Source organism: Lepidochelys olivacea (assembly GCF_965140295.1).
Source record: "Lepidochelys olivacea isolate rLepOli2 genome assembly, chromosome: 2".
NCBI classification, from domain to species: domain Eukaryota; kingdom Metazoa; phylum Chordata; order Testudines; family Cheloniidae; genus Lepidochelys; species Lepidochelys olivacea.
This window is the reverse complement of record NC_140412.1, coordinates 194185436-194212652: the sequence shown is the minus strand read 5'-3', so window position 1 is coordinate 194212652 and position 27217 is coordinate 194185436. Positions and strand designations below refer to the sequence as shown.

Here is a 27217-nt window from a genome sequence, read left to right as displayed (position 1 = left end):
TTTTTCCATTGTTAAAGCTTTACGATTGCTCATGATTACAATTAATTGTGAATAAAACATCTGAATTTGTTAACAGAATCCTCTCTCATTTTGTGGCAAATATTTATTCAAAGTCAGACTATTTTGCTCATTCAAAACTAGAGAATGTATAGACTACCTTATAACTGGGTACATATTACTGAAAAGGTAAGGTTTATGGCTACTGTATCTGCCCCTTCTGGAGGACAAGAATAAACAATTCTCAGTATTTACATGTTACTGGATGAAGCACTGGAACAACCTTCATTTTTAAGATTTTGGGGATACCGATGAATTAGATTTTTTATTTTACTGGTAAATCCCAAATTACATTTCTCTATTCATTTTATTATAAATATTTTAATCTAGTTCACTGCTTGTAATTGGTATTATCTTCAGTTAGGTTTAAATTTTTCTAAATTATTTAGGAACAAGCATTTAATGCAGTTAACACATGGATTTCTTCCAATTACATCTTGTAGAAAAACAAAGCATTAATTTTCTTATTTCCTGATAAGGTGACGTACACCAAAAGATTAAAAGTAATCATAGTAGTACATCTGAGCAGTATGTCGCTTTTTTCTACAACATGCAAATACTTCAATCTATTCAGTCAATTTTAAAAAGTTAACTCTCAGAAGGAAGCACTACTAAAGAACTTCACAAGACAAAATGATAGTCAGCAAAGATCTGAAGTGTTGCAGATAACAGGAGATATGTATAGTACTGGCTAACGGATTATATATAGGAGTGAAGGCAATGCTATAAGATATTTTTTATTTAAAAAAGCTCCATTTTCTGTGGCTTAAATCAGGGTACGACAATACTGCAAACAAACCAAAAAAAACCCACACAGCAGCAGTGATTCTCAGAGCCCAGATCAACTGACGTGGGCTTGTGCTACAGGGCTAAACAAGCAGTGTAGACGTTCCCAGTCAGGGTGGAGCCTAGGCTCGAAGACCCTCCGCCTCACTGGATTTCAGAGCCCAGGCTCCTGCCCAAGCAAGAACATCTATACTACTATTTCTTGCCCCATAGCATGACCCCAAGTCAGTCGACCCAGGCTCTGAAACTCCCTGCCATGGAGGGTCATGGGAAGAGCGAGGGTTGCAATACAGATGTCCGAGTAGTTAACATACTCAAAGAGACAACTACATTTCACTTAATCGTGTGTAAATCATATGCATTTATTCATTTTTAGAACAATCACTCATGTTACTAGTTATAAACTATTTATTCTTTATATAGTTTAGCTGAAAAATAAATAGGAGCAATTCAACCTAATTTTCTTTAGAATTCTAATTTATGATCATATTAACCCAGAGAATCATTTGATTTCTGCTAATGATGGCTTGTGAGCTCTATGCTGCAGGCACTGAGCACTGTGGCCTCACTACAGCAATACATGTAAATTCAGTGGGACTATTCACACATTTAAAATGTGCTTCAATAATTTGCCAGAGTGGTACCAGAATGGTTCCAGACAGAGTACTTTTCAGGATCAACTCCTACAACATTAACTTCTCTAAAAGTTCTACAGGATGGGAGGTAATTTGTAGTGAATGCTTTCCTAGTGTAAGTCTAAACAAGTGATTTTCTTTCACTGTAAAGTTGAGTTGCAAGAAATTTGAAGAGGATGTCATGGAATATTCTTCCCCCCATACACAAATATAGACTGTAAGAGTCCATTCTCTTCATGCATAGAGTATGTTCCGTTCATGTGTTTCATTAACAGACAACTGCATCGTTTTCTTGAGAGTTCAGTGTACTATTGAAATATGTTTTAATTAACCTACTTTGCCTTAAAATCTTGTTTAAACACACTATCTACAATTTTTCTGTATTTCTATATTCTAATTGGCCTTTTAAGAGAGCTAAGCAAATAGTACATCTTCCTTCTCCCCACCCATCCCTTCCCACACACAATAAAATAGTTTGTCTGCTTTAAATTGCAAATGTTTAACTTTAAATTAGAAGATTTCACATCTTATCCATAACAGGACAGATAAGTATTACAAATTTACGTTTGGAATAATAAAATAATATTCATTAACTAGATTTAAAATACCACACATTTCTTTTGAGGAAATATATCTTTGAAGTGTTTTTACCCACAAATATTGCAAGATATTTACATGCCAGATGCGCTAAAGATTCGTATGTCCCTTGATGCTTCAACCACCATTCCAGAGGACATGCGTCCATGCTGATGATGGGTTCTGCTTGTTAATGATCCAAAGCAATGCAGACTGACGCATGTTTATATTCATCATCTCAGTCAGATGCCACCAGCAGAAGGTTGATTTTCTTTTTTGGTGGTTCGGGTTCCGTAGTTTCCGCATCTGACTGTTGCTCTTTTAAGATTTCTGAAAGCATGCTCCACACCTCATCCCTTTCAGATTTTGGAAGGCACTTCAGATTCTTAAATCTTGGGTCAAGTGCTGTAGCTATCTTTAGAAATTTCACATTGGTATCTTCTTTGCATTTTGTCAAATTTGCAGCAAAAGTGTTCTTAAAATGAACAACATGTGCTGAGTCATCATCAGAGGCTGATACAATGTGAAATATATGCAGGTATGCAGAATGCAGGTAAAACAGAGCAGGAGACATACAATTCTCCCCCAAGGAGTTCAGTCACAAATTTAATTAACGCATTATATTTTTAATGATCATCATCAGCATGGAAGCATGTCCTCTGGAACAATGGCCAAAGCATGAAGAGGCATATGAATCTTTAGCGCATCTGGCATATAAATATCTTGTAACCCCAGCTACAACAGTGCCATGCGAATACCTGTTCTCACTTTCAGGTGACATTGTAATTAAGAAGTGGACAGCATTAAACTCCCATAATGTAACAAACTTGTTTGTCTTAGCAATTGGCTGATCAAGAAGTAGAACTGAGTGGACTTGTAGGCTCTAAAGTTTTACATTGATTTGTTTTTGACTGCTGTTATGTAACAAAAAACCCTACATTTGTAAGTTGCACTTTCATGATAAAGAGATTGCACTACAGTACTTTTATGAGGTGAATTGAAAAAAAAATCTTTTGTTTCTCATTTTTACAGTGCAAATATTTGCAATAAAAAATCATATAGATTGAGCATTGTACACTTTGTATTCTGTGTTGTAATTGAAATGAATATATTTGAAAATGTACAAAAAATCCAAAATATTGAATAAATTTCCATTGGTATTCTACTGTTTAACAGTGCGATTAATCACGACTAATTTTTTTAATTGCAATTAATTTGTTTGAGTTAATCACATGAGTTAACTGCGATTAATCAACAGCCCTAATAAAAGCTGTTAGTAATTAAGTTGGAAAAGGTTGGTTTTTAATACCATCACATGAAAAAAACAAGACAAATTCTTGATCATAGTCAAACTTCAATGAAGTACTGAACTGCCTACGTAATATTTTAGAATTACATACTTTTATGTTACTAAAGAAGCCATCACTTTCACATATGTACAAAACAAAGAACAGGTTTAACAAAGATCCAAAAACAGGGCTTGAAGACTTTCTGCATTGCCTAGATACTTTAACACCTTCTCTGAACATGGTAGCTGCAATAATTCTGTGCTGTCAAAGTTCAGAACTATAAACTATTCCAAACTTAATTAACAGTGTTGTATTTTGAAATAGTCCAGGCAAATGTGATATTATTTCCTCATAACAATCTGTACTTTTTTACTCTGGAGTTTTGTAACACATTGTGTTCTAATACAACCGGGAAATCACTGCGGGTAGAAACAAAGGCGCAGTTTTCACTCCCACCCCTTCTCTATAGAAACTGTGGTTGAAGAGACAGAACTTTAAGCTCCTTGCTCTTCACATCAGAAGCTACAGGCAAAATGACTTAGCCGGGAGTCTCAGGGACACAAATTACTCGCTTGAATGGAACTTTAAGAGTTTTCTGAGAACTAGCAACAGTATCTAAGTGGAAATAATATATCTGAAAGGAAGCCTAAGCCTAACTCCTAAAAGGAAACAGACAATTAGAGAAGTTATGAGACCACTGGAAGACTTGGCACACTCCCCTCCTTTAATGGTACAGAGAACTGAATCCTGAACTCAGTTTACTGACAAGCAAGGCCTTTTGTCTAAAGCCTTTTGCAGAGAAAGCAATGCATCTAGTGAGGGAGCAGACCTTTACAGAATTATGGCATTAGAAGAATGCCTAAAATTCTTACTGGTCTACTGCAAGGACAAGAGGAGTTGGAAGAATTGATTTGTTACAAAAAAAATTAAAAATGCCTGAAGGGCATCCTTCCCACCCCAAGAGCCATGAGGTTGAAAGCCAGGACATTATTAGAAATCTCTCTTTAGTAGGGTAATTGTCAGTCACTGAATGAATTGTGGGCTGCATGGAGGGATGCAGCAAGAAACTGCACATCCGGCAAAATGGACTTCAATGCTTCCCTCTTAAGGTGGGCTAAATCTCCCCTAAGCACTCAGCTAGTGACCATGCCACAGAGAGAATGAAAAGAAGTAGCAAGCTGACCAACAAACAAATCCAGAAGACCTTTTCAGTGCCCAATCTGTTTTCTTTTCCAGGAGCCTTACAGAGTGGCATATTTTTCAAGAAAAAGATACCAATTAGTAGTTGGGTTACCTTACTTATCTCCAAAAGAGAAGGACTGTTGCATAGAGTATACTTTGAGTGCTTTTAGTTTAGGGTTAAAATAACCATTGAGACTTCCACTACTCTTGCTAGACCATTCAACAGCAATAGACCTTACTGAACTTCTTCCTCTCTTGCCTCCAATTTAGTATATAGGGCTTCATCAGGAGTGGGGTTTTTTGGCAAAGGGAAATGGTGTGAGAGCACATCAAAAAATAAAAGTTAGGCAATATGAGTCTATAAAGTTTGAAGACTCCATTCAAATCAGGCTAAAACCATGTGTTACAGAAAACAGTTAAACAGATCAAATGTTGTATTTACTGCTCATACCAAACACTTTGTAGGAGACGATTAGCAGAATGCAAAAGGAAGTGGTAAAAAACTGAAGAAAAACAGGAAATGTTTAACAACTCTTCAGAGTAATTTCATAGACAAAGACATTTTAAAATAGATAATGGAAGAGCCTGCATAGAATTGAGTTGATTTCAAACTATCACAACTAGTCAAAGAGCAATGAATGACCCCAACATCAAACAAGATCCTCTGGTTAAAACTGTATCTTTTCACCCACCCAGTCTAGAAAGATGTCTACACTTTTTTCTATATTATAAGAAATGTTGGACAAATTAGCACTTCTCGGCTGTTTTCAGCTAAGATCAAGTGTAGTTAATAGAGTAAAACTCAGTGCTGGTCTCTCAACGTTTAGAGATTTTAAGATCTGCTTGGTTTTTGTTTTCTTTTTCTTTCCTGTTTTTAACCATCTATAGCTTGAAAGAGGACACACCATTAAACACCTTTCCCAAAAAGAGTTGAAACAGATTTTTTCTTACTAGAACTCACAACCCAAAATATTTATAACAACACAGCTTGCCAGGATATCAAATTAGTCTTTTCTATGCCACGGACAAAATGCACTGCTACACATTTTTGGAATCTTCTTACACGTCTACCATTCCATACAGCATATTAGTTTACCAAACAATCTTGTCATTTCTTTATATATTTGTTTCTATCATCCTCAAGAGTGACAGTTCCTTATTGTACTGTTATCTGCCCTTATCTCCAGAATCCCAAAGTTCCTCAGCATCTAACTTGGGTTACCATCCTCCCACTCTCCATTACCTGACCACATCCGGGACCACAGGACCATTATGGGATTGGCATTTGTCTCGTGGTCAGGACAAGGGCTCTTGGCCTGGTGCCTACTGGCCATCAATGCCTTATCCATGCCAGTGGCCTCCACGAAATCCATGGGACACTCCTTGTCATGGAGGTCCCTCTCTTTGTCTCGCTCAAAGGTGTGACTACTGGCCAGGTGTGTGGTGGTGAACATTCATCTGCCACAAGCCAAGGCACCGGCAGACCACCTCTCTGCGGAGCCTCCAGAGCCATCCTACCATGGTCTATAAGCCCTAAAACAGGATGCCCTTCATCTCTGAACAATTCCATGCTACCTGGTTCATCCTTCCCTTTGGTAACGGAGATTTTAAACAGTACCAAGACCTTTTGCAGCGTGTAGCTGCTTCCCTCAGTACCAAGGCAGTTCTTGCAGGAGAATACCCATTTACTTCCCTCCAGCCCCAGATTCCCTAGTTGCAGTGAACGACAGAGCCCGATAGGGCAGGTTTAAGTCCACCCCTAAGGATAGGGTTTCTAAATGAACAGACCTGATGGGCAGGAAGATTTACACCTCCTCTTCCTTACAGATGTGAATTGCTAATGAGCAAGCCTTGCTGTCCAAATATGGTTTTGTTAACTGGACAGCTACATCAAAGTTCACAGACCAGCTGCCGAGGCCTCATGAGAGGCATGTGTCACCAAGGGTTGCTTGGTGGCTAAGATGTCCTTGCAGTCTCTGCTAGACATCACAGACGTCTCAGCCAGGGTGATAGCCTCTGCAGTTACCATGGGAGAGCTTCCTTACTGTGGAATTCAGGCACTGCCCCAATGTCCAGCAAGCCATTGAGGACTTGCCCTTTGACAGCCAACCACTGTTCTCAGACAAAACTGATGAGATGCCATACGCCTGCAAGGATTCCAGGGCTATCCTACAGTTCTGCGAGAGGGATGTACACACCAGTGGTGCAACTACAGCATTCAACAGCAACAGCAGCATCCGCAGCACGTTTCCCAGGCTTTCCCTCTTCCCGCACAAACGGGACTACCCCAGAAAGGGGAACAGATCTCACAGGAGGAAGCAGGTGGGCTCAGGGTTTGGCCAATCCACATGCCCTCCCTCCAGCACCTCCCAAAGTACCCATTTTGAATCCTTAGTCCAGAGCACTGTTCCAGTCGTCGCTCCTCCCTTCTCATCTCACTTTCACAATGCTGGGTCCTAAGTGTCATCAAATCAGATTATGCCATGCAGTTCCTTTCCACACATCCTCCCCAACCTTCCTCCCTGTCTGTCTTCAGGGATTTCTCTCACAAAATACCGCTCCTCAAGCAGGTCCATTCTACTGGCTTTGGGAGCAGTAGAGGAGGTTCCGCCAGAACCCCGGGGTTACGGCTTCTACACCCAGTACTTCCCTGCAGTGAAGCCAAAGGGAGGGGTAAGACCCATCCTCAACTTTTGCCACCTGAATAACTATATCAGGTACATGAGGTTCTGAATGGTCGCTCTCGACTTTTCTCCCTGCATTGTTTCAGAATGACTGGCTTGCTGCTCTGGACCTTCAGGACACATACTTCCATGTGTCGATTTTGCTGAGCCACAGACAATTCCTTTGATTACTTGGAGAGAGAGCCACTTTCAATACACAGTGTTTCCATTCAGCCTCTCTTCTGCTCCCCAGGTTTTTACCAAATGCATAGTCATTGTTAGGGAGTATTTCAGGAACAAGGGAATTCACATCTTCCCATATCTGGATGATTGATTATTGGAGAGGCAGATCCAGAGAGGAAGTTCTTGCTCATGTCAGCATCACACTGTGCTTGCTCAACCATCTGAGTCTCATCCGAAACACAAGGAAGTCAAACTTGTCTCCTACTCAGAAAATAGAGTTCACTGTTAAATTCCAAGACATTGAAAGCATTTCTGCCAACTGTTTTCAGACAATTTGCCACTTTTGCCTCAGTCTGCAGTCTCAGCCTTCCATGATTGTTCAGATACATCTGAGACTCCTGAGCCACGTGTTTGCTTGCATGCAGGTGATCTAATTTTGCAAGGTTGTACCTTTGCTCCATTCAAATGTGACTCAGGATGGTTTACTGTCCTACTCTTCACCCTCTAAGACAGATTGGTTTGCCTTCCTCCACTGGTTCTGGACTCCTTGCAGTGTCTGCCAAGACATTCACTTTATCCAGAGCTTGCCAACCAGGTCGGTTTTTACCAGCACCTCCCTAATGGGTTGAGAGGGGCACCTCGGATCACTGGAAGTACTGGGGCTGTGGTCGGAGCAGGAGGCCTCACTCCATATTGACGTGCTAGAGTTTCAGGCCATTAAAAATGAATGTCATACTTTTCAGGACTGTATCAGAGACTCAGTGGTTCACATACTTACTGGCAATACCACAGCAATGCTGTGAACAAGCAAGAGGAAGCACACTCCATGTTTCTCTGCCTAGATGTGATCAGGCCATGGCAGTTCTGCATCGAGGAGAACGTTACTCCAATAGCTGTTCATTTGCCTGGGGTTCAGAATCATCTTGTGACCATCTCAGCAGGTATTTTTCTCTGAGTCACACATGGTCCCTGAAGACAAGTGTGAGTGATCTTCATAGCTTGGGTCATCCCAATAATTTACCTGTTTGATACAAGGTAATCTGTTCTGCTCTCAAGGGGCCCTCGGTCCACACTCCCTGTCCGACACTTTCCACCTCAGTTGACAGTCAGCTCTCCTGTACACATTTCCTGCAATCCAGATCATCCCTCAGGTTATCCTCAAGCTCAGGGCGGATCAGGCCAAGCTCATTCTCACTGCCCTGGCATGGCCAAGACAGTGCTGGTTTTCCAACCTTCTTGGACTGTCTGTTAAGACTCCCATACTGCTTTGTCCCCACCCCAACTTACTCAGAACCAAGGCCACACCTTGCATCTTGTGCTCAGCTCCCTGCATCTCAGAGCATGGCTGCTGCATGGCTGAATGAGGAGAAAGAGTTGTGTTTGGCAGCTGTCCAACAAGTCCTCCTTCAATAGAAAACCTTCCACCAAGATGGCCTATTTAGTGAAATGAAAGTGATTTTTGGTGTGGTCATTAGCCTGCAGAATCCAACCAACACTGATCTCTATCCAGGACATTTTGGAGTTTATGTTGCCCCTTCAGTCACTGGGGCCTGCAGTTAGTTCACTGAAAGTGCATCTAGCAGTGATACTGGCATTTCATTCCCCCATTCAGGGAATATCAATCTTCTCCGATGCCATGGTAGCAAGATTCTTAAAAGAGCTCCTTCATCTACATCTTCCAGCCCAAGATCCACAAGATCTCCACAGCTACTGCCATGCCTATCAGGCATCTCCTCTCTTCACCTTGCAGCAGGTGTCTGTCTCCCAATACTTACCCATCTATCAGCTCCTCCAGTACCATCTCTGGCACCAATGCCTAGATCCCTCCTTTTGGACTCTGGCGATAACACCTCTGACTCCAAAATCCTGGTGTGGGGCTTTTCCTCAGCTTACTACCTGACACCTCAGGAGGTGTACCCTGATGAGGACTCAATGGAGTCTAAAAGATACCCCAGACTCTCAGTAACCCACAAGAGGGGAGACTCCAGTTCCTCCAACACAAACAGGTCCTTTTGTAACAGGAACCTTGAGAATGCCACAGTCCTGTGGTAATGGAAATGGCAAATAAGATGCCATTGAGGATGGTGCCAAAGTGATTGTCAAGGTGGTGTCTCTACACTCCAGGTGATATGATTCTCACAGTGACACCAGAGAGGAAGACAGTACCAGTGCCTTGGGCTTCCTTGAGTCTTTACATGTAGAGGGATCTCAATGCCTAGATGGCACCAGAGAAGATGACTCTCACCAGTGCTTATTAGCAGGCTTATCCTGAATTGTCTATTTAGACAATACCTAAGCCCCAGTGCCAGTGTCTGTTGAAGCCTCGGAGGTACCCATTCCAGGGCATAAGGTTCAGTTCTTAGCAGTGATCTCCCTCTTTTCCTGGAGGTTCTACAAGCGTTCTCAAACTTCATTCCACCATGACCCCCTTCTGACAATGAAAATTACTACACAACCCCAGGAGGGGAAGACCAAAACTGAGCCCACCACCGGGGGGGGGAGGGGGAGAGGAAGGAGGGAGAAAGGGAGGAAGGAAGTCAAAGCCAAAGCCTGAGCCCCTCATCGCCCTGGGCGGGGGAACAAAGCAGTAGCCCAAGAGCTTCAGCCCCAGACAAAGAGTCTGTAACCTGAGCCCTGCCATGCCTGGCTGAAGCCTTTGGGTTTTCAGCTTCAGCCCTGGACTCCAGCAAATCTAAGCTAGCCCTGGTGACCCCATTAAAATGGGGTCAGGACCCACTCTGGGGTCCTGACCCACAGTTTGAGAACCGCTGTTCTACGAGGAGAAGGATGCTTTTGTTTCCTAGAGCACTTCATCTCTGAAGCGGTCACTGAAGTACTGGGGGGACATGACTTGGACACTGCAGGCTTTAGAGCGCATTCCTTAAGGAGAAGCTTTACTCCTACCACCTATTCCTTGGGATATCTGCTCTTAAACCCAGTGCAAGCTTTGCGCTTCAACAGGATGTGGGAGTCTCTGAACACCGGAGACAACTAGAGTGCTCGGCACTCTAGGGGAAAAAGTCTACTGCAGGTCTGGCAGGCTTTGAATCCTGGGGCTTTTGGCACACCCCACAGTAAGACCAGTTGAAAGGCCAAAGAATTAGTCACATACCAGGAAATCGATGGGGGAGAACCACCCCCCAAAACCCAGAGATTTCTGCAAACAAGGGCAGGGGGAATAAATACTCAAAAAATAAAAGAATAAACTAAAAAAAAAAAAAAAAGAAGAAGAAGAAGAACTGGTAATGGCTACTAAGAAGCAGCAGACACTTTGCTTCATCTTGAGCTGCAGGCAGTTGAGAAGGAACTGAAGTAGCGGTGAGTCCACTCTTCCCTATATGCTCTCGCTCTGAGGGCACAATTCACCTACGATTCCCAACCCTCAGTTTAAGAACTTGTGATGTAATGTACTTAATAAAATTCTGCATTTAAAATATGAAAATTTAAAAATCTGCTATATACAAAAACATCTTAGTGACGAGCCAAAAGAAGGCTATATGATGAATAAATTTTTCATTTCAAAGTTAAAGCATCCATTTCTGAGGAGGGCAAATTAGCAAGAGATGAGGAGTTTGGTGGGGGGGGGGGGAGTACAGGGAGCAAATTGTGAAATTTAGGGTGCACCTTTTGATAATTACAGCACTAACACAGGGGCTACAAGACTGGAAATATACACTGATTTCAGAAAGGTAGACTGAAGCCATATCTATATTAATTCCTGTGAGGTGTACACACAGTCATCAAGATTTTCTAGTGAAAACCACAGTGCAGATTTCAGGGTCAGATTTGACCTTTAGAACCATGGACCACTGACCTACATATTCACTGCTGTAATTACTAACATAAATTAGAAGTGGTATTAATTACTAACCAATTAACAAAACCTGAAACACTTCACATACTTTTAATGATCTTTTAAAAGGTTGATCGGGAAAGGATTGTCCAAGAAAGATTCTCAGAACCTTAACAACCAGGGCAGTGTACGTTCAACTTCCTTACATAACACGAAGTCACTGCCATGGAAACCAAGCTACGTCACTGGCTGCCTCAGATCAAGTGAGCACCAGAGAGAAGCTGAGCACATCTGTTGTATTTAAGTGCTCAGAATGCATAAAGGGTATCCATTTTCATATTGCTTAAGAACAGAACTCTAGGATCTGATTAAAGTTAACTTAAACATTTATTCCATTCTGAGGGCATGATGTAGTCCTCACTATGACTCTCAGAAAGTGACAATTTATGATTTACAAAGGCTGTCTGTAGCTTCTATATCAAGAGCTTATCTGCTAGAATTTCTGCCACATTTCAAAAGTTATAGACCATCACACAATATTGGTACATTTGTGATTGCAGGTCTCCGAAAATGGGCATACGTTAGACAAAGCAGTCACATTATTCCCATTCAACCACATGAAATGAGTGAATCTGGAGTCTGTTTATTAAAGCAATTTATTCCAGACTCTTGTTGGAACAGGCAATGCTCTTTCAACACCTTAGATGTACAGCTGATCTAATCTTTCAGTTGGGTAAAACAAAGGCCAATGTATACTACTCAGTAACACTTGGAGTAGCGGTCAGAGTCTATAAAGTTCTCACCTATTACAGTACACATTCAAATTAATTTTAAGCAAGCAAATTACGTACCAGTTTTATTAATAACTATTCTTTATTAAAAACAAAAACAAAAAATTCATTTTACTTAATTAAACTCATGTGAGAAAAGGCAGACCAGAACTTGAGTTTACAAAAGTGATGTAAGATACCAAGGGTTGAATTTGGCACAGAGATCATAGAAATCCCATATTACAGAACTCTTTCCACAGACAAGAATCACGGCTGTGTTTCTGCTCCTTCACAGAGCAGCAGTACTCAAGAGCAAAGTGAAACTACTCCTGCTGATAATATCCCACTTTAATTGAATGGTCTCATTAGAATTGGTAAGGCAACTCCCATCTTTTCATGTACTATGTATATATATCTTCCTACTGTATTTTCCACTCCATGCATCTGATGAAGTGGGTCTTAGCCCATGAAAGCTTATGTCCAAATAAATTTGTTAGTCTCTAAGGTGCCACAAGTACTCCTCGTTGTTTTTGCTGAATACCGTCAGTCAGTTTCACATACTGCTACTAGTAGACAACCAATCTGCAACACCAGCAATGGCACAAGTACTATTTTCCCCACTGTTCTTTTCTTTGAATGTGGACAAGAGACTATATTTTCCCCTTCAATCCACCTCCCCCCTTTCTCTCACAGTAGGCCTGCAGCAATGGAGGGCTGCTTTTATGTCAGTATTATTCCTGCATAGTGCTTTCCCAGTAAACTGGCTGGGACTGACTGCATCACTTCACCACTGTTATAACAGTGATGGCACAAGCACAGATGCAATCTTGAGGAAGCAGAGACCCAGAAAGGTAGAAGGAGGGGTTAAGACACACAGAAGAGATAGGAGAGTGGAAAGAACAAAAAAAGGTGTGAGGACATGAATGCACACTATTGAGACAATAGGAAGTAGAACTGTATAGCTAGTCCAATGATCGTTCAAATTAACTAAATTTCAATCCCTTCCTTCCAGGTTGAGAGGAATAAGAAACACTGTACAGAAAGCACTTTCTACCTTCAAGGCAGAGGGGAAAAGGCTAGAGGAAGAGAAGATCTGACATGAATCGCTCCAACAAGGATCTCTGGCTAACTGAAGGAGGACTATTGACTGAAAAAATGAAGAAGGCAGGCAATAGAAACAAGACAGCCTAACATTTTGAAAGGAAGTGGGAAGGGAAATAGAGGCTTCAGCAATAAAATGTAATTCCTCAACATTCTGGTCAAGTACATTGCATATCTATGTGTTGTATATTATACTTCCATTATATTACTTTACATATTTTGTTACTGCACTTAGAAATAGTGTAAAAAATGGGAACAAATATATTCACATTTTCTGGCCATTGCTATGGTGTTTAAGATTCTGAGACTGCAGTACGTTTATCACTTGAGGTATATGACCTTATTGGAAGTGGTATGCTGTAATAGGTGGTATGTCCCCTTTAACAGATAATGGGACTTGGGGCCAGCCAACCCCTGTTCCATTATATGGCCCCTTTAAAGAACAAGGTATTCAAGGGAACAGCAGACTAGCTGAGGAAGGTACCTCCTTAAGATAAAATCCAGCTGTTAGATGACTTCCAGGAAGATTAAAAAGGGACAGGGCAGACAGCCTGGAGGGCAGCATTGCAGGGAAGCATTAAGCCATGAGAGACACACCATGGTATGGAAATCAGAAGAGAGACTGGTGTGCTGGGAAAGGCTGCCTGAATCACAACCCAACCCCAAGAAGGAAAGATGTAGGGCCCCAGAAATCAAGAGGACAAAATGCGAGAGTCCAAGGACCAAGAGAGGATCCATGGAACATGGCTGGAATCTGGATACTAATGAGCTGGGGAAGGCTTGATTCAAAGCACAGCTCCAGGAAAGAGCCATGTTGAATACCTTAACCAACAGAAAGGAATTGTGAGACCAAGACAGAAGGAGATGTGGGAAAGACTTTCCAGACAGGCCAGAGACTGCAGGGTGACTGCACACAGCTCCATGGTTCAGACGGAGCAGGAAGAGAACTGGGAACAAAGCTGAATTGGAATGGAAACTGTTCAATACCCAGGTAAAACTCCTCAATTCCAGACAAGGCTCTCCCACCTTTCTAACCCTCCCTCCACCCCGGACACAATCCCTGACCCTACCCTCTGTCTAACCTGGTTAGAGCCGGGCAGGAAACTCTTTTCCTGTCTTATGAAACTTCTCATAATTTCATTCCCAATGTGCATCAGGATGCAACTGAGACCTTTTGAAGTTTTTCACAACAAAAGAGCAACAGAACGAGAGATCCACCCACCCCATAATTGCCAGTAGTTTGGTTGTCAGGGCACTCATCTGAATAAGGCAGATCAAAGCCTTGAATTTGGATCTGCCCACATTCCAGGTGAGTGCCCTACTCATCAGGCTTTTCTGGCATGTCTCTCTCTACTTTGACCAAAAATTTCATCCTTCACCTGAAAAGAAACTTTCCCGATGAAAGTTTCATCAAAGCCAGTAGGTTTCTGCAAAATATTAGTTTAGGTAAGTCAGAATTTTCAAACAAAAATGTGTTTTATCAAAAGATCCCTGATCAGCTTTAAACCTCATGTCCTCTAGCCCTTGTACGTGGACTCCCCCAACCAAACCCACATCTAATTTCTTCCAAGTACATTTCCATAAGTCAAATTCAAATGCTTCTTTTACTATGAGTCTGTAAATATATAACAGCATTAAGGCATAAAATAAATGTACACAAAGAAATTTGAATGTGGTACTTCAAACGTCAGTTTTTTTTAATAAGGTGGTACATGAACCACTAAAGTTTGGGAATTGCTATTCTAAGCTATTTAGACCTTATAGTTTCAGCTGAAAGTTTTTATTCCTTATATAAATCTAAATCAGTTACTATACCAGGCCTGGGCCAATAAAAATAACCAGGAAGTTAGTGCTAGAAAGATCAGCCAGAATTGGACACAGGGGTTGGCAACAATGTTCCCTCTAATTTTTCCCATCCATGTGCAGAATGAATTTCATTATGTGCACCAATATGGAGGTGATGTGTGTTGGGTGTGAGGCCAAGGGGTTCAGAGTGTGGGAGGGGGCTCAGAGCTGGGGGCAGAGGATTGGAGCACAGGGTGTGAGGGCTCCGGCTGGGGGTGCAGGCTCTGGGGTGGGGCCGGGGGAGAGGAGCCTCTCCCCACCACAGCAGCTCCAGGGCTGGGGGAGTTAAGTGTATGGCCCTTCGTAACATACTGTACGGCCGCGCAGGCGCGCGCATCTTAGCACAGCTGTTGAAAACTTATAAGCATCTGTGGGGGCATGGCTGACCATATTTATAAGCCCTAGTCTACACCAGGAGTTGAGGTCGAATTTAGCAGCATTAAATCGATTTTACCCTGCTCCCGTCCACATGACGAAGCCCTTTTTTCCGACTTAAATGGCTCTTAAAATCGATTTCCTTACTCCACCCCCGACAAGGGGATTAGCACTGAAATCGGCCTTACGTGGTCGAATTTGGGGTACTGTAGACACAATTAGATGGTATTAGCCTCTGGGAGCTATCCCAGAGTGCTCCATTGTGACCGCTCTGGACAGCACTCTTAACTCAGATGCACTGGCCAGGTAGACAGGAAAAGAACTGCGAACTTTTTAATTTCATTTCCTGTTTGGCCAGCGTGGCAAGCTGCAGAGCTCATCAGCAGAGGTGACCATAATGGAGTCCCAGAAGCGCAAAAGAGCTCCAGCATAGACTGAACAGGAGGTACGGGATCTGATAGCTGTATGGGGTGAGGAATCTGTGCTATCAGAACTCCGTTCCAGTTTTTGAAATGCCAAAACATTTGTCAAAATCTCCCAAGGCATGAAGGACAAAGGCCATAACAGGGACCTGAAGCAGTGTCGCATGAAACTTAAGGAGCTGAGGCAAGCCTACCAGAAAACCAGAGGAGGCAAACGGCCGCTCCTGGTCAGAGCCCCAAACATGCCGCTTCTATGATGAGCTGCATGCCATTTTAGGGGGTTCAGCCACCATTACCCCAACCGTGTGCTTTGACTCCTTCAATGGAGAGGGAGGCAACACGGAAGCAGGTTTGGGGAACGAGGAAGATGATGATGAGGAGGAGGTTATCGGTAGCTCATAACAAGCAAGCGGAGAAACCGGTTTTCCCAACAGCCAGGAACTGTTTCTCACCCAGGACCTGGAGCCAGTACCCCCCGAACTCACCCAAGGCTGTTTCCCGGACCTACCAGGCAGAGAATGGACCCTCTGGTGAGTGTACCTTCTTAAATAGTATACATGGTTTAAAAGCAAGCATGTTTAATGATTAATTTGCCTTGGCATTCGCAGCAAGGACAGCTACTGGAAAAGTCTATTAACGTGTCTGAGGATGGAGTGGAAATCCTCCAGGGTCATCTCCATAAAGCTCTCCTGGATGTATTCCCAAAGCCTTTGCAAAAGGTTTCTGGGGAGGGCAGCCTTATTCCGTCCACCATGGTAGGACACTTTACCACGCCAGGCCAGTAGCACATAGTCGGCAATCACTGCAGAACAAAGCATTGCAGCGTATGTTTGCTGGCATTCAAACAACATCCATTCTTTAACCAGCGGCCAGGCAATTTGCCTCAACCTCCCACCCGCCATAAACGTCTCCCCCTTACTCTCACAGAGAATGTGGAGCGCACAGCAAGCAGTAATAACAGTGGAATATTGGTTTCGCTGAGATCTAACTGAGTCAGTAAACTGCGCCAGCGCGCTTTTAAATGTCCAAATGCACATTCTACCACCATTCTGCACTTGCTCAGCCTGTAGTTGAACAGCTCCTGACTACTGTCCAGGCTGCCTGTGTATGGCTTCATGAGCCATGGCATTAAGGGGTAGGCTGGATCCCCAAGGATAACTATAGGCATTTCAACATCCCCAACGGTTATTTTCTGGTCTGGAAATAAAGTCCCTTCCTGCAGCTTTTGAAACAGACCAGAGTTCCTGAAGTTGAGCACGTCATGTACCTTTCCCGGCCATCCCACATTGATGGTGGTGAAACGTCCCTTGTGATCCACCAGTGCTTGCAGCACTATTGAAAAGTACCCCTTGCGGTTTATGTACTCGCCAGCTTGGTGCTCCGGTGCCAAGATAGGGATATGGGTTCCGTCTATGGCCCCACCACAGTTAGGGAATCCCATTGCAGCAAAGCCATCCACTATGACCTGCACATTTCCCAGGGTCACTACCCTTGATATCAGCAGATCTTTGATTGCGTTGGCTACTTGCATCACAGCAGCCCCCACAGTAGATTTGCCCACTCCAAATTGATTCCCGACTGACTGGTAGCTGTCTGGCACTGCAAGCTTCCACAGGGCTATTGCCACTCGCTTCTCAACTGTGAGGGCTGCTCATCTTGGTATTCTTGCGTCTCAGGGCAGGGGAAAGCAAGTCACAAAGTTCCATGAAAGTGCCCTTACTCATGCGAAAGTTTCGCAGCCACTGGGAAACGTCCCAGACCTGCAACACTATGCGGTCCCACCAGTCTCTGCTTGTTTCCTGGGCCCAGAATCAGCGTTCCACAGCATGAACCTGCCCCATTAGCACCATGATGCCCACGTTGCCAGGGCCCGTTCTTTGAGAGAAGTCTGTGTCCATGTCCTCATCACTCTCGTCACCGCGCTGACGTCGCCTACTCGCCCGGTTTCGCTTTGCCAGGTTCTGGTGCTGCATACACTGCTGGATAATGCATGTGGTGTTTAATGTGCTCCTAATTGCCAAAGTGATCTGAGAGGGCTCCATGTTTACAGAAAAAAAAAGCGCGGACTGTTTGTCTGCCGTTGCTCTGACGGAGGGAGGGTCAACTGACAACATGGCTTACAGGGTGGGCTTACAGGGAATTAAAATCAACCAAGGGGGTGGCTTTACAGCAAGGAGAAACAAAAACAACTGTCACACAGAATGGCCCCCTCAAGGATTGAGCTCAAAACCCTGGGTTTAGAAGGCCAATGCTCAACCCAATGAGCTATCCCCCCCCCCCGGTATTTCAGGCAGGACTGAATCTCCATTAAACTTTTCAAGGTGCCCCTGACAGACCTCACCAAAACAATTGTCAGCTGTTGATTTCACAGAGGGAGGGAGCAATGGAGGGGGGGAGCAAATGAATACAAAACAAATCTGGTGTATTTCTTGTTTTGATCCACTCCATCTAGCTTTTACATCTTTGGCTGGCAGCACATGGTGCAGTCGGACCACTAGCCATCCTCATCTCCTGCCTGCTTGGCAGAAGACGGTACAACAGGACTGCCAGCAGGACTAAAGAGAATGACCTGGTCGAATCACTCCTATTTTAGTCCCTGAGCCCATGTCTTCCCAGGCACTCCTGACCAACCTTACCAAGGTGGCTAGAAGCACCCCGGACAAGACGACAATGGCTATCAGGCCTACTGCACCGTCTGCTGCCACAAGGCAATGGGCTGCTGCTGTGTAGCAATGCAGTATTGCGTCTGCCAGCACCCAGGAGATGTACCGTGACAGTGAGCTGAGTGGGCTCCATGCTTGCCGTGGTATGGAGTCTGCACAGGTAACTCAGGAAAAAAGGCGCAAAACCATTGTCTGCCGTTGCTTTCATGGAGGGAGGGAGGGCCTGACGACATGTACCCAGACATGTACCACCTGCGACAATTTTTTGCCCCATTAGGCATTGGGATCTCAACCCAGAATTCCAACTGGCGGAGACTGCAGGAACTGTGGGATAGCTACCCACAGTGCAATGCTCCGGAAATCGACACTAGCTTCGGTACCGTGGAAGCACTCTGCCGAGTTAATGCACTTACAGCATTTTGTGTGGGGACACACACAATCAACTATATAAAAGCAATTTCTAAAAAACTGACTTCTATAAATTAGACCTAATTTCGTAGCGTAGACATACCCTAGGAAGGGTAAACAGACAAATATTTTTCACACCGAGGGTTGCAAAAGAATGAAAAGAAAGGACAGATTTTGGTACACACTGAACTGCTCTTAAGGTGTCTGGTCAGCCAAAATTTCATGAGTTTTTTTCTTTGAAGGGGCAGGATTAGACTCTGGCATACCAATCAGTAGAAACTGAGAACTTTCTAACTGAAGAGAATATTTTTAAAAAAATACAGAAAATCTAATATGTGGACAAATGCTGATTAATTCTGAGAACTGAAATATACAAATACTGCTTGGTGTATGCTTTTTGTAAGCAACTTTATTCTTCAGAGTAAAATGAAAGCACATTTGCATCATGCTGTGTTCAAAGTTGTTCAAAACACATTCCTTTAAAAAAAAGTTGTATTCCTGGCAGGAAGTATCTGTTAGGCTTTTTGAACATCAGGACAACATACTGTAACCCTTTTGTTAACAGTAACAGTAATAACAACCATTGTATGTATTGGAAATGCCTCTTCTACTATAACGTACACACACAGAGATAGGATCTGTGACTACTCAGACTTCACATGTGCTGACTTATGAACTTTGGGAAGAAGACCATATTAGTTCAAATGTCTTGTTTAACATCACCATTTGAACAACTTCTAATACTGCTATTTTTACAAATACACAAATCTTTAGATGGCTGGAATTTTCTTCGTTTAAAAATGCTTCAGACACGCACACACCAAAACGTCAATATAATTCAGAGACAGTCTCATGTTTAACTCAGCTGTTTATTTTAGTCCCTGTAAAAAGGCAGGGGTTTAATTTTTTTTTCCAGCAGATGGAAAGAGTTAGGGATGTTCTTCACTCTAACACACACTTTCAAAAGGTTGCAGGGTTTTCTCCTTTTTTAAAAAGCTACTATTAATCACTAATAGTTGGATTAGTAGCCAAGAGAACTCAGATACAGTTCCTTTGAAAAAAAGCACTGAAGCTCACCAGATTAATATTTTTGGTGATTAGCTTCTCTGTAACCTAGCAAAATATTTTACTTATTGAAGCACATGACTGAAAATCCAGGTGATCAGTTCCATGTTTATACGCAGCTCCTGCTTTCAGTACAAACTGACAAACATTACTTGTCTTTGGTAAAAAACAACATTAAAATAGCCATCAAAGAGCCTATATCAAACTATTAGCTTAAAGACAAATGGAAATATAGTTCATGTTTTTACTCAGGCACTTTTGACTCATAATCCAATGACATCTATAGCTCACATTCCGTAAGAGGCATGTTTACAGAAGACTATCAACAAAAAGGACTTACTCAAGGGACTTGCCTGCCTTTTTTTTTTAAACCTCATTTAATTCCCAAACTGTTTGCATTGCAAGACTAAGGTGGGGTTATTTGTTTGTTTCTATTCATGATGTAGTTCTGCAGTTCAAGCTACACTGTTTTCATAAAAAGAAAAGGAGGACTTGTGGCACCTTTGAGACTAACAAATTTATTTGAGCATAAGCTTCCGTGAGCTACAGCTCATTTTCTCTAAGGTGATACAAATCCTCCTTTTCTTTTTGCGGATACAGACTAACACGGCTGCTACTCTGAAAACTGTTTTCATAGATTTCTATTGCCCAGGCACATAATGCTGAGTTTATTAATAATTAAATAATTTGAAAAAGTACAAATTTTCACCATGTATGACTTTCCAACTACTCTTATTATTCCAGTACACAAATTAATTTTTCTATTAATATTAATTTTTCAACTATATGTGGGAGCAGTTTTTCCTTGGAAAAGTATAGATCCCCAGATATATTGATCTGACATAACAAAAGATGTCATGTTACATGAAAAGCTTTGAGCAAACATTTCATTTTTGCTTTTTTTCTTAAGAAATAAACATATATAGCAGATGTTATTTATTTGAAAGATACAGATAAGCTTGTTCATAGCAATCATAAGGCATCTTGAAAATTTGTTTGACTTTGTGACAAATATGAAAAGTACTCTTTTCTAAAAATTTAGCATATGGGTATTCGAATTATAAGCAACTATAACACTACTATCAGACCTACACATGCAGTCTTACATAAATAATAATAACGTATGTTTGCAAGAGACAACTTCATCTGGTATTCTCAGTAAGGAACCACTGCCCCACAATAGCAAGAGGATGTATTGTACTCTTGGAAGAACTCCTTTTTAGTACAAGATAAGCAAGAGGAACGGACTGCCTTGGTGTACTGGCTAAATTTAACTTTGGTAATTAAACACAGCTCTGAAAAGTCTCCTCTGGCATTTCACTTGAATAAGTTATTCTTCACTTCCCCTGGAGATGATGGTTGAACTTAATGGTGCATGGACTGATCTCTATGTACATTTTTTAGTGATTTAAGTTGAGTAAAAGATACTATATACATCTAAGACACTATTATCTGTTACCTTAATGGCTCAAGCTGTTCAAGACTGTATAAAGAGCATTGTTAGATCAATAAAGAAGGTTCAGATAAGGCAGCATGAAAGAGGAGAGATTTCTGTATTAAGGTGAAATTTAGGTTCCCCCTTCACTCAGACCAACAATTCCATTACTTGTATATGTACTGAAACTGGCTAAACCTTGACTGTAAAAAAAAAAAAAAATTCTATACCAATACTGGACATGATTTTTCTTTTTTTAAACATAGTACATGTAAATTATTTCAAAGAATGTTTAAAAAGCGCATAACAGCCACTTTTTCAAACATAACAAAAATGCAAAATATTCAAATTATATTCTTATTTTTCATCTGATCATTTGTTACTATTCCTTCCCATCAGTTTTAGTCAAGCGCTGAAATTTACCTTACACTGATTAGTCAGCCTCTCAAAAAGTAAGCCTCCAAATGTATAGCAATAAAGGAGCTTTTAGAGAGAAAAAAAAATCAGACTGGATTTTAAAGACATTTAACTGTCTAATTTTCCCAGCAAAGAATATCATCCATGATAGCTTTTATTTTAGCAAGGTGTCGTTTTAATGTCATTTTGAGTACATTAAAATCCAAAATGCTGGATGTTTAGTATTCAACACAGCACAGTTTACAAATATTCCATGAGTACATATTTTAAAATTGAATTTTAATAAAAGGTCTCTATAACTAGAAGAATAACTGCCATGTCAAGATGTATCCATTACTAATTTACAAGGGACTATCAACAGTACCCGTTATTCAGACTATGGGGCATATAACGGACACACAAGAGGTACTGTTAAAATACAAAAAGAACACGAATACTTGTGGCACCTTAGAGACTAACATTTATTTGAGCATAAGCTTTCGTGAGCTACAGCTCACTTCATCGGATGCATTCAGTGGAAAATACAGTGGGGAGATTTATATACATAGAGAACATGAAACAATGGGTGTTACCATACACACTGTAACGAGAGTGATCACTTAAGGTGAGCTATTACCAGTGGGGGGGGGAGGGGAGGGGAGAACCTTTTGTAGTGATAATCAAGATGGGCCATTTCCAGCAGTTGACAAGAACGTCAGAAGAATGGGGGATGTGGGGGATGGGGGGGGTAATAAACATGGGTAAATAGTTTTACTTTGTGTAATGACCCATCCGCTCCCAGTCTTTATTCAAGCCTAAGTTAATTGTATCCAGTTTGCAAATTAATTCCAATTCAGCAGTCTCTCCTTGGAGTCTATTTTTGAAGTTTTTTTGTTGAAGAATTGCCACTTTTAGGTCTGTAATCGAGTGACCAAAGAGATTGAAGTGTTCTCCGACTGGTTTTTGAATGTTATAATTCTTGACATCTGATTTGTGTCCATTTATTCTTTTACATAGAGACTGTCCGGTTTGACCAATGTACATGGCAGAGGGGCATTGCTGGCACATTATGGCATATATGTGATATATTACACAAAGTAAAACTATCACATATATGCCATCATGTGCCATTTGCGGTGATGTTTACAAAAATGTTTCTATTATTTATTTGTAATGCAGTAGCACCTAGAGGCCAGTATTCCATTAGGCTAGGAACCATAAAGACATAACAGAAAGACAATCCTTTCAGAGAGTGCAGAGAGCTAGCCATCTGAGTTTCAGATGAGAGAATTGAAAGATATGACAAGTTTCTATGTTGAAAACTTTACAGAACAACAGTTATAAAGCCAAATTTGTTTTCAGATATACTGTAGCAACAATGCACATGAGTATCATAGTTCCCATGGTCACTACAAGTTACTACAGTACATGCAGTGCTTAGCAATGACATATTTTTAACTTTGTTAAAAAAACCCCAAACTTAGCCATCAGTAAAATCTACCTAAAAATGGTTACTGACCTGTTCAGTAACTGTTGCCCTTAGAGATATGCTGGACGGTCCATTCCACTTCAGGTGTGTGCATGCCCACTGCTCTGAAGCCAGAGATCTTTTTCCCCACAGCAGTGTCCACTGGGGTGGCACATGCACCTTCTCCATGCTCCTCCTATCTTACCAGAGACCAATAAGTTAGACTCCAATATGGAGTGGAGGGAGGGAGGGTCATGGAATGGACATGTGCAACACATCTTGAAGAACAATAGTTACAGAGCAGGTTAACAACAATTTTTTCTTCAAGTGATTGCATGTGTCCAATCCACTTCAGGTGACTGGCAAGGAGGGTTTCAGAGTCTACCTGAACAAGGAATGCAACACAACTCACCCAAATCTGGCATCATCTCTTGATACTCGGAAATAGCATGTAGCCCTCACCCAAACACTTTAGACAACAAGAGTAAGGGTCATGACTGGCATTGGCTTGTTTAAAGCCTAGGGGATTAGTGTTAATGCCCAGTACTGAGGCATGCCTAAGTGCAAGTCCAAAATCAAACAAAAATAAAAGTAACAAGTGCCATTATCCAAACAAACACTAAACAACTAATTTAACTATTTATAAAGTTTTATGGATTTCACTCAGAGAAAAACAGGAAGATTTGTGCAAGGAAGCATATGTGCTTCAGCTACCAACCACAAGCAGTGAGAAGGAACTGAGGGAGTATCCGGGTGGTTCCAACCCCTTTATACCACCAGCTAACAGGATGAGCTTGCGGTGAGCACATGGGCCGCCGCAACAGGTACCACTGTGGGAAAAATCTCCGGCTTCAATGCACTGGGTGTAAACATGCCTGAAGTCGAACAGACACGTGCAATCACTCAAAGGAAAGCTTGAATTTTTTTAACTAAAGTTTAGCATTTGCATTGTGAGAGAAACGGTCTTAAACTTCATATACATCAGCAAAGAACTTTCCATGGTCACCTTTCCATGACTCAACAGCTGCACAGATTTTGCAAACATGAAAAACATGAAAAGTTTTCGCCCAAGAGAACTTTTCAGAAAGTTATGAGCAAGTAAAAATCCTGATGTAACCGTACAGAAGGTGTGACCAGTGTTTACTATTCTTCTAGCTATTTGCAACCTCAGACACCAAAGGGAACGTTATTGGATTCACAGAATCGATACCTTAACAACCTTTACTTGAAAAGATGTTGCTATCACTAGGGATCAGCGTATGTGCTTTAAAAAAAAAAGAAAAGAAAAAGAAAAGCTATTCCTTAAACTGAGTGTTTCAATTGTTAAGTTATTATAAAGTAGTGATCTGGAGATTATTCTCTACTAGACTAGTTGATTCAGTTTACTTATGCAAGCCCAAAATTACTTTTGCACTATTAAATATATAATAAACATTTTACGTAATGCACAGCTTATTTTACATACAAGGACAACCTCTTTCTACTCTCAAGAAAAACACTTTGTTCATGGCGGTGGGAAACTGCACCAAGTATATATATATATATATTTTTTTTTATTTACTAATTAGTCCCAGCGTTGCTTATAGTCAAGTCCTTATATATTCTGCATCTAAGTATACATAAATTACTGCTAAATTTGACAGCAACTTCAGGTAAATTCAAAGAGGAAGGATTTATACTGAATGAAGTATGAAGACAAATATTATCCCCACTTCATTTTCTATTCTATTTTATTAACTTTACATTCATTTATACTGCACCCCAGTTTTACTGTAGATTCTGAAATGAGAACTCAGTCACACTGTATAAATTGAAGGAGTGGATGGAATTGAAAATTTTGGCAGCTAAGTAGGCAACAGTTTGAACTTCTGACATCCAGGAAGGCAAGAAATGAGGTTTGGATTTTCAGCACCAAGGAAACAGTTTAGGTTTTTGGCAATGGGGTAGTGGAGTGCAGTTCCTCTTGCAACCCCATCATGGACAGGGGCAGAGGTGACCTGAAATCCAAGGAGGGGGCTGAACTATTAGTACTCCACTGCCCTTAGTCACCACTGTATCCAACATTTGAACTTTCTGCTACACTGATTAACAGTGAAATAATTAGGTATTGATTGCCATTGCATGGGAGCAGTTCACACTTCTCTGCTATTGTTTCAGGCTATGTGCAGACTCAGGAAGAAAACACTGCTTTAGTTTACATTCAGTTCACATTTGGATGTTCTCTTTACACCTATAAAGGCTACAAGTTTTTGTTTTTTATAAAAATAATCTTTACCAATTCTGTGGTAAATTCTATGGTCGCCATACACAGGATGCTGGTCTCATGAAAGTTTATCACCTGCAAAGGTCAAGAAAGTTCTCCCCATTTTCTCTCTCTCTCTCTTACACACACTACAGCATTGCACAATTAGCCAGTTGTATTTTGGGGGTTTACACCTTCCTTTGAAGCACAAGTAAATGGCCAGTGACAGAGGCAAAATAGTGGACTATGCAATCCAGAAATCAGTAGGGTAAAATCTACATTTCCTCTCAGGCAACCTAGACTCATTTGCCATACACGGAAGATTGATGACAGCACTCTTCATTGTAATTCACTATAAAATCTTTGTTAAAAATGATGAAAACTGGGACATGAACAGTTTTTAATTCAAAATTAGTAATCCTTCTGCAAGGTTAGGAAAAATCCTATTGTCCAGACAATTTAAATATAATTACTTATTTTCTGCCAAACTATTTGTTGACTTGCATTTAAAACTCCTTGGTCACAGACTGGCTGGCATATTAACCTGAGGCTAAAAAATGAGAACTAGTTTCCCGCTCAAGTTTTTCTGTGGACTTAGTTTTCTTCTGGCCACATCTTCTGCATGTCCTGCTCATTATTGTGTTGGGTACCTGCTCTGGGTCAGCTCAATCAGTTGCATATCATACTGCCCTTTAGGACTAGCGTGCATAGCTAATTATATAGGCACTTCTCTACCATGTACAAGTATAGGACTTAAGTGGTACAGTGGCATTTACAAGATATAAGGTGAGAGTCTATTTTCATCTGCAGGTGGTCATTCAATGCACCTAACATTTTTAAGTGCAGGTTGGATCAGACCACCAATATAAGAATTAAAATAAAACCCTGTATTTTAAAATTTCCATATTGTACTTCTTAGATGAGAAAAAAAAGTCTCTTGCAAAACAACACTAGAACATATTTTCTTCTCTGACAATCAAGTTGGAGATACAGGTAGCTCATGGACTACCTTACAGAGAGCCTAAGCTGCCCTCCTGCATAAAGTTTTGAGCCAAGAACGTAAACATACTGATTTTACAATATCTGTTTCTAAAAGGGCAATGCCCAGAAATTTAAACCCAATCTAATCCCCTACTTATTCCATGATACTGATCTAGTCCAAAATATATTCCAATAACCCTGAGTCACTTTCTCCTGTTAAGTGAACTTTAAGCCAGTCATTATGAACCACATTGAACCACCATTGAAAATTGTTTCTTCAATGCTGGTCACCACTTCTCTTCCAGTGCACTGTAAAAATGCAATAGGGCCTACAAAAGAACACTGATGGTAATGAAACATGAAAGCAATGTAGCATCTAGAAACTACCAATATGGTCAGAAAAGTGGCCATGTAAAAATAGCACCATGCACCCATCTTTTGATTCTATTCTCTTAGGGCTTTATCCTATTCAGATTGTCAAGCACCCCAAACTTCTCATGTTGATGTCACACTTGCACCCCCAACTTTGTCCTTCATCCCTTACCTTCTCCCCTTTACTCTTCTCCATTGTCTCTTTACAACTGTTTCCTTTCTCTCTGAATTTAAGCATGTTGTCATTTCTAAGTGCTCCTCATGTCTCTCATGCCATTTCTTTCCTCCACTTTATCTCCAAAACTTGAACAAGCTGTATTACCAGGGCCTCAGTTTTCTCTTCTTATAACTACCTCCTCAATCATCTGCAGTCTGGCTTCTGTTCTCTCCATTCCGTATAAGGAAAAAAAAAAAAAAAAACACTAGATTCAAATCAACTGTCCTGCAATGGACTTTACACAACAGATAAGTTTTTCCTCTATTGTCACAGGCTACTCTGACCACTTACTT

At 41.3% G+C, this 27217-nt stretch overlaps 1 protein-coding gene across 4 annotated transcripts in view; it reads right to left on the bottom strand.

Moving 5' to 3' along the window:
- The window catches only part of SNRK (SNF related kinase), a 73887-nt gene that overhangs the window by 22766 nt on the left and 23904 nt on the right, over window positions 1-27217 (bottom strand). Inside the window, exon 1 of one of the 4 annotated variants that reach the window (XM_084620088.1) lies at window positions 26880-26969. The exons of the other annotated variants lie outside the window; for them this stretch is intronic. The gene's annotated coding sequence lies outside the window, so the exon portion shown is untranslated. Of the gene's footprint in view, window positions 1-26879; window positions 26970-27217 lie in introns of those variants that run through there. 4 annotated transcript variants of the gene reach the window in all.